Here is a 15,372-nt window from a genome sequence, read left to right as displayed (position 1 = left end):
AAGCGACATGAAAGAATAACACACAGAGCTTTTGTGTGCTTGCTGATGACGTATCGGTTAGGGGCAGATTCTCCTTTGCAGAAAGCAACCAAGTTTATAATTCCATGCTAGTCTTTTTTTTTTTTTTAACCACTAATGATGTCAGCACTTGATTTCACCAAATGGATTGAATTTGACGGATATACCTTCCCTTTTAGTGAATTAAACCAGTAGAAACAAAATTATGATTTGATTGATTTATCACCCAACACTCCAAAAAATGGAAATAAAGGGCAGCAGTCAGTTCTACTAGCACAATGACAATTCACCACCATTGAGCAATCAAATTAAACTAGGCAGCATCATATAATAAGGACACTTAACATTTCACTAGCTGTTTTGATTTGTTTCTTACCTAAGTTTAGAGATAAAAGTAATGTAATACAAATAAGATGAATTAGCTGATTCTATATGGTTGTTCGCCCGAAACCAAGCAACACCTAATGTGTAACCATTTAAAAGTTTTATTGCAGTATACGTACCATGGTAGGTAAAGCACAGGCACACATTTTACATCACACATGGTAACGCTTATAAAACAATAGACATGTGCAGATTATATAAGTATAAGTGACCTTTTCTTAGCCCTACCTTAAGAGCTAATCACTCTGACTGAATTGTCTTCATGTGTGTCTACTGGGAAATTGATTTGCTCAGAGACTAACCCAAAGCTGGTGGTGACTTTATTAAATTTGCCAAATATCCAGTAATACACTAATACATTATGATAAATCAGATATTAAAAAACAGATACAAAATAAATATTGCGCTATATTTACTAATACAGTAGTCCGTTAACAGATTATTTTGAGGTTTTCTTGAGGTATGCTCCACTGTGCTTGCTGCAGCTACAAAAACAGTAATGCATTCCTTTGTTATTCAATTAGTCATTCACTAATTCAATCATTTGTTCACTCAGAGCTACCATGAGTGGAGGATGAGATGTCCCTGGCTCCCATCCAGCCTCCTGCATTATTGCAATTGCAGTAATGACATACAGTACTTAACAAGGCAGGTCATTATATGTCAGGGAGGGAAATAAGACTCCTATTGCATAGCAATAGCTTATAATAAAGACTGATGTACTAACCAATAACAGTCTGGCAGAATAATGTAATATAGAACTTGTATAACACAGTTACATGTAAATGTAAAGAAGCCACTCAAAGTTTTGTGGCCGTAACCTTTGAAAGGAATGTGTAGGTACCCCTGAAAGTGTGGATGCTCATGGAGCACGTGGAACCAGATGAATCAACAACATGCATGTATACTATAGTAAGAAATATGGTTGGATAGACTAATTTAAAAACCCTATAGGCACATTAATCTAATCAACGGAACCTTATAGGCACATTACATGCACATATAGCTAACAAAATACTTCCATTAAATACAGTACGATATTACCTAATAAGGCTCATATTTTACACTGTAACAGATACCCATACATAAATGTTTTTTTAATGATATTTTTTTTAGAAAGTATTAATTAACAGAATTTACAGGTGGCTCCACTCCCGCTATGTTCCTGTATTTAACTTCAGGAGGTCACAGGAGGAATGCATGGACACACTTCAAAAGCACTAATTGGTTACTGAGGAGTTACTTCTGAAAGGTTTAAAAGTGCAGCTTTAAAATATCTGCATGGAGCCATCAATACATTTTGTTTAGAAATACTTAATCAAATACACATTTACCATAAAGTGCACTTCTTTTATGCAGCATAATGTGAGACCTACAAAGTGGCAGAAATGCATATTAGATAAGATTGACTGGAATTATTTTCAAACCTTGGCTATCAAATATAAACTTAAAAAAAAAAAAATGTTGAACGGTTTCTTTAAAAACAGCTCTGTGTTATGATTTAGTTTCACCTCAGTTAAGGGAAGGTATATACAGAGGGATAAATATATGCCTTTTAAATTAAGTTCAACAGTGTGGGCCTTACATTTGTTTGAGCCATTCTAACACTATGTAAACAGATGCTTTATATAGGTATATCTTAACCGCGTTCCTCAGTGTAATACAAAAAACACATAGACTAACTTGTAATACATCTTCAGATCAGCCCTAGCCATTCTTTAAGTGGTTATAATCTGGTTGTAACTCAGCTTGTCATAACAATTCCAGTAACTAGTTATTTAACACTGCTTTTAGGAATAGTGCTGATGTGTGGGGTAGAAGAAAAGATGTGATATGAGCTAAAAGCTCAAAATATAGCAACTTTTGTACAGAAGTTAAACTACTCACATAGGCATTGGGAACAGGGGCAGGCAGGCAGTGCCTAGCCTCCATCTGTTATATTTTCATGGTGTAATGTCTAACAAATTGGCTTTTATCTGTGATTACTGTATAAAATACTTAATTGTAAGAGAATACAAAAAATAAACTAGTAACATTATTTGACAAACATCTGTATCAATGTCTTCTGCATATACCTATTGTGTGTACATACTGTATATACAGCCAAAAGTTTATAAACTATATAGAATATGGAGCTGTCAATAGGGGGTGACACAGTTTGATCACATGTCTGTACTTATGGTTGTCTCTGCGGTACCAGGATTAATTGGATTAATTAATTGGACAAGTACCAGAATAGGCAAATACATTTGTTCATAAAAAATAAGGCATATAAAGCAAGCATGAAATATACCCACATCGAGATAAACATCAATTATTATTTTTTTAAACGCTGAGAAGCATTACAGGGATTCATATAGTTGCAAAGATCAGAGTGCTCTGTAGACTTTAATAATACATTATTAATGAAAACGTATTAAGATTTAGTGCAAAGGAATTTAGGCTCTGAATAATAAATATGCTATGTTGTTAACTGTGAATTAAGCAGGATGACTCAGAAAAGGGCAAATCAAAACAAACTGGCAAGTTATATCGTACATCTTAATTTGAATGAAAATAGACATCACTACACACCGTTAGTATAATCAACTGGCAAACCGTTTCAGACAATCCTGTTTCAAATACTGTAGGCTGGGGTTTTGTTGAAATTGTTGGCCCTATTCACAAAGCATTTTATGAAAATACTGTATTTGACTTTAAAATAAAACAAATCTTTGAATAACATATGTCAATCGGGCTCTGAACTGTGTTGTATGACTTAAATATTAGCAGTAGATATTTTATAACTATTGAGCATAAAAAAAGAAGACAGGATGAGAAATTGGAGTCAATGCAGAGTGTGACCCAGTAACCCCACACGCCAATTTAAAACTAGCTAGTCTTGCTAGCATGCGCTGTTGTAGAGCAATTACACTCGTCTCACCAGTAGGGGTCAGAATCTTTAACTGCAGTGCAGCTGCTGTGGGATACTGTTACTGGAGGTCATTAAAATTAGAGATTTTCTGCTTGGAGTCACTTTTCTTTTACTGGGCTCAAACTACTCAAATTGTACATGTGCTATCTCCCATTCAGTGCCCCAATTGCACAGAGCTAAGAACTCAAGAAACAGAATTCTTAATGCCACTTTTTAGGCAATCATCTGTATGTATGAATTTGTGGGATTTAATATTCCTTATGCTTGATTAATACTACTTAAACAAAGTACAGATACTGTTCTACATTCAATTCAGCAGGTATACACTCAGTGTGTGATACCTTCCCACAGAGCGAATCTATAAAGCGTCATAGAATGACAAAAGTCTTGTCAATTGGTCAGTTGGGTAATGGCCATTTGCTTTGTGCTTGCTGTAATCAGTATCCATGTAAACAACCAACGTGCAGTGCTTCAAAACTAAACTGTGGTTTAGTGGACTGGTGTTTCACCCCATTGACAGTGAGGTGCCATTTTCAAACATCCCAATTTCACATTCTTTCCAAACTGTCTTTGTCTCAGCATGTTTAACCAGTGTTACCATATTTTACAGAAAGTAAAATTAAATTAAATTATGATAATATTTGTGTAACAGGGCGAGCAGCCCTATACAGTGTATTTTTAGAATGGGGTCTCCCCCTCTGCCCGTGTTATTTTGTGTTGGTTTATTTATTTGTTTATATTGTTTATAAATGACGGCAAAAGCTGTGTGGTTTTGTTTATTATGATTTATGTATGTATTTGTATATATGACGGTGTGGCCGTGCGTTTTATTTTGTTGTTCTGTATATGTTTTGCAGCGTGGATGGGAAGCCCCATGCACATTAAAAACCCGTGCAGAAGGTGGCCATCTCCCGAATTAATGAAATGATTAATTTGTTGCTATTCGGGACATGGTCACCTGTATAAATAAATACCTGCAGCTCTGTACACTTCGGGGTGGGTGTATGGAGAAGAGTACGAGAGCCAGCGAGGAACGGACGGACGGACGAACGAACGAACGAACGAACAAACGAAAGAATAAAGGAACAAACAAGAGTAAGAGAAAATGAAACTAAAAACATATAGGATCAGCTAAGGCGATGCCCAGCCTGACCTCTATCTTATTTTGTGTTCGGGATTATTTTTGGTTAAAATTTTATTTTTGTGCTCTCTGAGCAAGTCTGTCTTGTTTATATATTTTATTTATTTTTGTTGTTCTAAATAAAACGGTGCACGCCCCACCTTTGAACTGCAGTACCTGCCTGTCGGTGTTTGTTCCGTCTGCTGGCCTGACGTCATCGCAATGCCATTTCCTGCCACAACTTGGTATTAACATTATTTAGTATGAGTTATTAGGAGTATTACATTGTGGGGATATATAGATGTGTGTCTCTCTCTCAGTGCATTGGCCCGTCTGTCACATTTGTTTGAGAACACAAGATAGTTATAGTTATTATATTTTTCCTTAATATTAACACCTTGTGTGCTTATATGAAATCTAGATCTTAAATGCCATTGACACAGTTTTGTTAAACTTAATATGTTTCTATATATTCCAGTAAATACTGTTGCTGCACACTGTGGTCATCAACGTTTTTATCATATTGAGAGCTCTATCATAATCAGCCATGGCAGGAGATGTATATTACGTGTTTATTGTTAAACATTACAATCAAACTACTGTATGTCAATCAATCCACGGTTGTAATGTTTATAAAGCAATATATCTGCTATATGGGCCTTATTCAGGAGTTATTTATGATCTCCCTTATGAATTACTTAATTTCATATAAAACTAAATACATTTTTATTCCTGTTGAAATAATTTGTTTAATCGTGTTATGTAAAAAATAATCTTGGCAACAGACGCCAGTTTTTACATTTGCTGTCTGTGTTATGAAGTGTATTTGTTTTGAAGAAAAAAACATCTACACTGCATCAATCTCTGCTCCAACATTTACTTTAGCAACCAGATGTGGAACTTGTTCCCAATACAACCTTAGCTGATAACACATATCTACAGAGTCAATGAGGAAAGGAAGTTTCAGCAAATTGTCATCTTATCCTATTTTCTGATGCAATGCTAACGTCAGTGAATTATTCTGCCCAGCAATAGCACTTCAGTGATGATAACAAAGCATAACAGGACCATTTAAATCAGGAAATAACATGTGACATTTAAGCATGTAGTGCACACATTCAGAGCACTGTATAAGGTCTAGAACAGTTTCATTAATATCAAACTTTATTTTATGCATTGAAACACAAGTTCTAAAATCGACAGGTAGCTAAGGTATTTTTAAATGCCTAGATTTGGTTGATTAGCAGTGTAATGCCTTTGTGAATTTGTGGGCTTTCAAATAATTTAGTTAGGCAGACTGTACAGTATTTTATTTTAAATGGCTTTCATGGAAGAATGAACAATACACTTCTAATTTCCGACTATTAGACAAAGGGATTAAACTAACATGTATCAATTTATGGTGAAGAGTTTAATGATCATTTTTCATAATGCCCATTAGAGAGAATTATCGAGGTGCATAATGTTGTTTTATAAACATTCATCCCCCTTGTGTTTGACTGAAGGATTGATTTTCTATGGTAAATGTGTGCTGATACTCATGGTTACAGAACAGTGGGAAGTAAACAGTAAACCTATCTATCACTGCAGAAAAAGCAAAACATATCTAATTATCATGATGGATAAGACATGCTCCCTAAGTGCATAGACATTAACACAAAACTATACAGCGTACATACTGTCACCAGTTACGTCAGGCTGATAAAAAGCCAAAAGTATTGACATCATGTTTAATTTATTAACTCTGAATTTTTAAAAACAATTATTGTAAAAAAAAAAAAAAAAAAATCTGATAAAAACTCCAATCTACTAAATCTAGAACAAGATTTTCACTCATTTTGTTTTCACTTGCTGTTGTAAGATAATATTTTGACCCCTATGTTACGGTGTGGAAAAATACTATTTTGAAACCATTTTTTCCCGTTTTAAAGAAAGTGGGAAAGAAATGCTTTGCAAATCTGTCCCAAAAACTGACACATCTTACTTAATTAGCCAGGGGATTCCTAACCAGGGGCTGAGAAGATAAAGGACAGTGTTTGTTTTGGCATGAATCGAGACTTGTGATGTACTTCACATAGAGAATATGAATCACTACAAGAAAGTAACTTGTCTCTTTACTGTTTACTCACTATTTATAGTAATTTTTATTCCCTTCACTAAAGTAATGATTCACAAACCTTAAGGCACTGCACACTGAGAGCTTTATGCTCAAAATAACAGTCACTACAAACTATTTAATGTATTCTAGGAATGTAATTACACCAAAGAACCAATCCTTGAATACTGTGTCATTGTGGGTTGTTAAAATGTGTCCATTTGTGCAATTTCACTGTAAGGTTTCAGTGATTTTGGTAATTACATCACAGTGATGTCATCACCTGAAAGTAAATTATGTTTCCTGCTTCATCTGACCTGATTTTTAAGAGACAACAGACAATTATTGAACCACACCAAAAGAATAATGCCAGACCCCGTTACCTGTGGCACACTATGCAAAACTGAATAGAGCTGAGATAAAGAGCCACAAAACCTGACAGACTGCAATTCACCATTTAAATGGGATTCAAGCTAGAACTTCTCATTACTAAGACTCCAGTCTTCAGTGTGAAAAGCCTTGGAGATTACAGCCATAAATTTGCCTTTGACCATAAGGTTATTGGATAATAGGGCCATCTGTCTGGAATATCTCTAAGAGAATGAAGCTGCCACAATTGTTTATGTACAAGGACTTAAAGCAACCACAGACCTGCCCCAATCTTAACAGTACTTTTGGCAATGTGTATTTTACAGAGAATGTAATTAAACAGGTTTGAGTATTAAATAAGTTCTACTGTGGGTTTTGGGAGCAGAAATGCTACAGTACACACGATCACCAGCACTTGTTTGGTGTTTTTTTCAGAATTCACAATTCAAAGTCTCTGTTGTTGTTTTCAAAAATTAGAAAAAAATGAATCAAATCACCCTCTGTAACCTACATGCTCCATGTAAATGATGTACTGCAGGAAAAGGGACCTACAGCAGCTCTGTAACAGCCCTCTCAAAAGAGCCTAGCCCTTTGGTGTAGTGATTAGATTCTGAGGCTTTACACTAGCACATTCTTCTCTGCATTGGGTTGTCTTTCCATGTATTGTTTATACTTTTGAAAAAACAACCACTTTGTGTCAGTAGATTAACAAAGATAATTTAACAGCAGTATTATGTGCACTTGGTTCTTTGTATTTGAGAAATTGATTATAAAACAACCCTAATCCGGACTCCCTACTACAAACACCAGGAAGGATCAATGCAGTTTAATCAGCAGTAGTATTTATAGGCTAGGACTGCAGCACCAGACTAACAAGTGAAGTTGAACAACTGTAAATAAAAGAAAATACACAAAAACTTAAGAAGAAGCTTATATTACACAGCTTTATTCTGGAAAAAGGAAGGTTTCTAGGAAGTGTATTTTAATAATTTGTTGTGTGTGCAATAATAAAGTATATGCTGTTTTATTGTCCTTGCTTAAGCCAGATTAAATTTAATCACCCTATATATAATTAAATCCAGCCGCTGAAGATCTGTGAGGAAAAAAATGTTTTGTAACAAAATCCAAATTACATTTGATTTTAAGTATTTCTTTAGGGATGTTTTTTTGCCTTGTTGGTTTTGACGTAAATCTTCAAACTCCCTGTGGGCTCCCTGTGTGTTGAGTGTGCTCATGTTGGGGATGAAACAAAAACACAGTGGAAATAGTTGCTTTTTGGAGAAAGTACCTGAACAGACTCACACTTTCCAGGTGCTTTAAAACGCTCCCAACAAAATCGCCAATCATTGTAGAGACTTTGTTTAAAATATTTCCCACTACTCAACCATTGCATAATACAAAAATAAATCACAATCTCATTCTACTCTATTTTGTTTAAACTGATCCTTGCTGCATTATCATCTTAAACCTAGACTTGCGCTCTAATATCTATTTTCTGTTATAACTTTACTACTGCAGTTAAGGCCTGTGAACACATGGATAAGCACTTACTGTGCAGGGACAGTAAGTGATATAGAAATGATATAGAAACTCAAACAATACATTTAATAGTTTTATTAGAAACAAAATAGGAACTGCAAGATTTGAACAAATTAAGAATGAGGCAGTGGTGGGCTATGTTAAAATGGTTAATGTTTGAATGAAATCCAAATTGATATTCAAGATTATTCTGTAGACTGTTGTAAGAAACCAATAACACTGTAGCAAAATTATGAGACTACAATTTTAATTTACAATCCCACTGGGGGACAATTGGCCTAAATGGGAAAGCTCATTTTCCAGACATTATGCAGGAAATGAAAGAGCTAAAATGTAATTACAGTATTAGCTTCCTGCTCTCGTTCCAGGTTGTGTTGCTAACATGCAAGGACTGAAATGTCATATACAAGTCACCCACCTATGTGTGGCTATTGTTGAAAACAAGTGATGTCAGTTTCAGTTACTTGATTTTAGCTAATCAAAGTGTCAGGGAAACACATTGAGGCATCTGCCACCTAGAGTTCAGAACAAGTAATCCAGCCAGTAAGTATTCCCTGTTTCAGAGCTTTTAAAAAAGAAAGCTCTGGTACAGTGTGAATAAGAATTGTAAACTTGGTTTACTAGGAGAACCAACACATCATCAGCAAGCACATAAAGGCTCTGTGTGTTATTCTCCTATGTCACTTCCTTTGTTTCGGCCTCTCAGTTACGTGCCTCAGCCACAGAATCGTTGAGGTTTCCCCCTATATCAAAAAAATAAATATGTGAGTAGGGGTTTTTTGCTTACCTGGGTGCTGAGCAGTTTGTATGTAGTTCTGCGGGGTGCATGGTCAGACTGGAGATGCTGGGCTCTTTCCCCTAGCGCAGTTACGCACTTGGGGAATAGCCATGTCCTGGCTGCTCATTTTCATTAACTTTTCAATATTTTAGGGGGTAGGTGGCAGTGCGCCACTGTGGGGTGCGTTAATTTTTATAATTTTTCCATCATGGTTTGGTGGCCTCATCTTTTGGGGGAAGTGGCCCATAACCACTTCCTATCTGCGGCACTGGGATGCATGCAACTGTTCATATTTTTCCAGCCGGCCGCGCGCAGGTAACCGTTGAGCCAGGCCTCCGGCCAAATTTATCTTTCACTCGGACCCTGAGTGCCCAGTTACAGTCATTGGGCCCTGAGCGCCCATCACTGTTCATCAAATCATCTGCAATTGCAATCAATAAATCATTAATTCATTGCAGATTCTCTGTGCTGAAAACACTGTTGCATATTTGTATAGCATGACCTAAACAATAAAAAATTCTGTAGGATAACCATATGCACTCTTAGATAAAAGCTTAGGATAAAAGCTACTTTACATTAAAAGCAGTAATTTTCTCGTACAAAAATTGTATCAAGATTTTTACAGAGTTCTATAAATTAAAGATTGTCCGACACTTTCTAACAGGCTGTGACCCGTTAATCTAACATATATATATATATATATATATATATAATAGATAATATATATCTATATATATATATATATCTATGATCGATAGCTAGATAGATGGAATTGATTGATTGATGGCTGGACATCTAATTCAAGGCAATAACTTAATTGAGGTATTAGGTCATAAATGGCAGAATTAAGGGTTCACTGGTTAGTGGAAGCCAGCCAGTGATTAAATCTTTGTTCAGTCTTCCATGATGATTTATAGTATGAACTGTATTGATATTTTCTATTGTCTTGAATGCATTTGTTTTTATGGCACTAGCAATATAAATAGGATTTATTTGCCATTTTCAAGGTTCATAGTATGTAACTGGACTTTGGAGAAAGTCGATGACAGAGGAACAGCTCAGTGTGCAATAAAGTGAACATTATAAGGACAGTCTTTGTTATATCTTATTATATTTTTACAGGGGATACATTCACATATGGAATTTATGTGCATACAGTGCGAATATAAAGGTACTGACTGTGCTGCACCTTCAATTCTTAACCAAATAAAGGGATGCCAAGAGTAATACAGTGTGTCCCTGTGAATGCTGTGTTCAGCGTTATTATATGTTACGTCATGTAGACCCCTCCTCAGAACACAATTCGTTTTTAATGCAATCACAAATACGGTTTGAGACTGGTGAGTGGATAGAGGCCCAGAGACAGTCTGCAGTTCAAAAAAATATATACTTTTATTATAAACACAAAATAAAAGTGCACATGGGCAAAATAAAGGGATTTAAACACACAAAAAAGACCAGTACAAAAAACAAACTTACAAAAATTAAGGTTTCCAGGCTGGGCAATGCCTTCACTGGATGTAGAATTCACAAATCACAAATCACAAATCACAAAAAACCACAACCACCAACTACCAACTACCAACTACCAACTACCAACTACCAACCACCAACCACCAACCACCAACCACCAACCCAAATGAGAAGCAGAGGCCTCCTTTTATGTCAGGTGGCTGGGCGCTGATTGATTGTTAATAAAGTTAATCATTTAATCAACTAATCAACCCCAGCCACCTGAACATAATAAACCCAGGCAGGTAGGGGAAATTAACCCCATCCCTGCCAATTTAAAAAGGGCAGAGCTTTGCTCTGCCACACGGTTGCTTTTGGCTACTGCACCCTTTTTGTTGTCCTAGAATCTTGTTACCCATGATGAATCCTCCTGCCAGTAAGCTTCACAGAACTTCTGTGGAAGATTTCTTCCTCATAACCGAGAGATTAATCACTGTGAACTGTCTAATTACACATAGCTTTAATTTATATGTCCATGTATTTATCTATTTTACAATCAGTTTGATGTGCTTTGACTTTACAAACATTCCTATGCTCAGCTACACCACTATGGGTGTATCACCCCTTTTTTCTGTGCAATGTCACAAGAATCGCGTGAGAGTGAGGGATGGAGTCTGTCGGAAGTAATGGTACTGTATGTGGTTGAGCACCTGCTCTGTAATAGTAATGCTACTTAGGTAAGACAACAGTATTATGAAGCATGTGAGAAACTTGTATCTATGTTGTATCTGTTCCATGCATTGTATACAGTATGTTTACTTAATAAATGCTAAGACTCAAACAAGTAGAAAGGCACTACTTGTAGCCTTGGATTCTTGTTGGTGAATTTATTTTTTTATCTTTTGTTTATCCTACTCTAGTTCCAGCACAATTCTCCACAAAAGTTATGACAGGTAACACACTGGTGTCGGTACCAATATGATACAATGGTCCTGCTGCCAGTGTGCATTCACTTCATTGTGATGCCATTACAAAACTGTTGCCTCAGTGGTCACAGTGCATTCAACCAGTTTCTCATACAAATATCGATTTTGAGCTTCCTCTTCTCCTTATAGAGCTCTATTGATGACGTTACTCCTCACAGGTTCTCAACAACCTTAAGACTTTGAGGAGGAGGTTGAGTCCTCTGGGACACTTTTATTGAAGAGCTTTTCAAATAAGCTTTCCACTACTTGCAACTGATTTATACCCTATTCTCACTCCCCAAATAATGCGTGATGATCTCAATTTGAAAACTGTAGTTGACAGCCATGTGGTTTCAATGTATGTTGGTCGTGCATTATTTAACTAGTGTGGATAGACTCAATGTTTATTATGGAATTTAAAGTCCTGGTCATAAGAACATAAGAACATAAGAAAGTTTACAAACGAGAGGAGGCCATTCGGCCCATCTTGCTCGCTTGGTTGTTAGTAGCTTATTGATCCCAGAATCTCATCAAGCAGCTTCTTGAAGGATCCCAGGGTGTCAGCTTTAACAACATTACTGGGGAGTTGATTCCAGACCCTCACAATTCTCTGTGTAAAAAAGTGCCTCCTATTTTCTGTTCTGAATGCCCCTTTGTCTAATCTCCATTTGTGACCCCTGGTCCTTGTTTCTTTTTTCAGGCTGAAAAAGTCCCTTGGGTCGACACTGTCAATACCTTTTAGAATTTTGAATGCTTGAATTAGGTCGCCACGTAGTCTTCTTTGTTCAAGACTGAACAGATTCAATTCTTTTAGCCTGTCTGCATATGACATGCATTTTAAGCCCGGAATAATTCTGGTCGCTCTTCTTTGCACTCTTTCTAGAGCAGCAATATCTTTTTTATAGCGAGGTGACCAGAACTGCACACAATATTCAAGATGAGGTCTTACGAGTGCATTGCACAGTTTTAACATTACTTCCCTTGATTTAAATTCAACACTTTTCACAATGTATCCGAGCATCTTGTTAGCCTTTTTTATAGCTTCCCCACATTGTCTAGATGAAGACACTTCTGAGTCAACAAAAACTCCTAGGTCTTTTTCATAGATTCCTTCTCCAATTTCAGTATCTCCCATATGATATTTATAATGTACATTTTTATTTCCTTTTTCACTTTTTTTGGCTGGATGATGGATAGACACACAGAAACACAGATAGAAGTAGAGATACTGTAAGGCTATAAAGTAATTTGGATACTTTGCATCCCTGCTTTTGGGGAAACCTTCACTGACTTTGAAGAGCCATTTATTATATTGCAGTGCCCACACGAGTACTGTCATGGATAGACTTGTGGGTGACGTCAGACCAGGAAGTGAGTGGATCCATACACACACAGTTCTGCGAGGTATGAAGCGCTGATGTGCGTGTTTATTATAAATAATTATAAATAAAAAGGTTGAACAGAAAACAAACACTTACACAAAACAGCTCGATGGCCAAAACAAACAGACAAAATAAAAGTAAACCAAAACAAACCAGTATTGAACTGGTTTAAAATCCAGCACGAGTAGCAATTGGTGATCAGTGCTTTTTAGTTTCTCTTTCACTCAAGTTCCACCTCTGAACACCCAACCTAGTTCAGCCAAAGCTGTAGGTTTTAATGCATGCGACCATCTCTACATAGTAGTAAATTTATCAATCTGGAGACGGTCACATTCTGCACAAGTTTAGCATGGATGGAGAATTTCAACCCCATCCACGCTGTAAAATAATTAACAAGAAAACATTGTGTTTTTAAACACTAAACAATACATTTAAATAATAATAATATGAAATACACACAGGGGCGTGGTGTACCCCATCACAGGTACCCAGAAATACAAAGCCAAGTAAATTCCTAGTAGGTATTCAGAAAAGCTAAAAGATATTTAACTATTAACTAATGAGGCAGAGCAAAGGTTAACTGGGACCAGTTCAGTGCTTGTTCTTGTATTGCACGTGGAAAGCTTTAAAGGAGACTGACAATGAGTCGGAGGCCAAATAGCATGTGATTGCATTATGCAATGGTAATCTTCCGTGCCATTGTAGATTACAGAATTTTGTCAATTCCAGTGCTAGTTTGCAGGCAAATATTTATTCAGTCACTTGTGAAAAAGGTAATGTCAGTAGTTATGACAATTTCGTACTTTTAACCCTTTAACTACCCATACAGTCAGTGTATTTTGTTATCTCTAGGCTGCTTTAGGTTTGCAGTGGAAATTCTTTGAGTCAGCCATCATGAGTCTACCTTGAAACCAGATGGTCTGGTATTTAAGGATTCACATATTATCATTCATAAATATGTTTTAATAGTCTCTTTGGCATGTTTTCATTATTATTCTGGGTGTGACAATATATTTTTACTTTACATACAAGAAGGTTCCCTACACAAAACCTTTCAATTTTTCATGAATCAACACATTTTTCTGATACAAGATGCTTCCAGAAGATTACTGTTAAGCCTTCTAAAAACATTTTTGCACAACTTTAATCCATGTACTTACTTAATTTACTGTTCTCTGTGTGATTAAGTTAATGGTAATTTGACATTATAAACTAACTAGAATGATCAGAGAACAATGATTGTCTAAATCAGGGGTAGCCAAAGTTGACTATTCCATTCCTGGTCTTTGTTCCAAACCGGTTCTAAATTCTCAGAAGTACTTCATTATATATCATTTTACCTGTTAAACCCAGGGTGGAATGGTCATCCAGGACTGTGATTGGACACCTCTGGTCTAAAGAATATTCCTAGCACTTTAGTTTCATCGCTGAGCAGTTTTATTTTGGAATGAGCCATGTTATTTTCTCAGTAAGATTCTTCAAAGGGTGTGCTGGGAAATGTTCAGACTTGAATGGTTTAACGGTTGGATTTATATTTTAATGGACAGGTTTAGCTTTCGGAAACAGGCAGTGCTGTTTGATGTGCTGCCATTATGTATTCTGATCCCTGTAGGTAAGAAACTGTAATTACAGTAGTATCAGTTATAATGTGCCTTAAAGGTCAATTCACTTAAATACAGCTCAAGGATTATAAACCAATGAAATGGTTATAGCAACGTATTGTTCTGTCTTCATAAAGAGACATTTATTTTCATTTTGGATATGTATTACAATACATTGTGGTATCATCTGTACTGCTTAATAGAGTCCCCCATAACATGTAGCTACTTAATTGCATCCATTTCATTTTGATGTCTATGTCACCTGCAGGGGAGCGCTGGCTGAGATTAGTAATGTTTACTGCTTTGATTTTGAGAGCCTATTTCATACATATTAGCTCTGCAAATCCTCAACAGATATGTTTTTCATTAATGTATTTATTGATTTTCAGTGCTTGTGAAATGAGCTGGATTGATAGTCATGTAGACTAACTGAGCAACAGCGATGCAAACTTCTGCACACAACCCTGCCACTTTGCAAAAGCTGTGCCAGCTGGGATTTTTCTTTCTTTCGTGACATGCCCATTAAAGGAACAGGGCTGAACAGGGCTTTCACATACAGATACAGTATTCCCCAAACAGAGTCGCTAGATAAAAGAAACAAGTCTTAACCACTATGCAACGAGACAGTCTTGTCTGCACAGGCAGTGGTAGAGCTGCCCTATATTGTACATACATATTCATTTCAGTCACCGACACTGGCTGGATTGGAATCGGCGTCCAAGAGGCTTCAAACCACCTAACCCACATAATCCTAG

The sequence above is a fragment of the Polyodon spathula genome, chromosome 9, assembly GCF_017654505.1.
Source record: "Polyodon spathula isolate WHYD16114869_AA chromosome 9, ASM1765450v1, whole genome shotgun sequence".
Classification (NCBI taxonomy): Eukaryota; Metazoa; Chordata; class Actinopteri; order Acipenseriformes; family Polyodontidae; genus Polyodon; species Polyodon spathula.
This window is presented reverse-complemented; position numbering follows the sequence as displayed.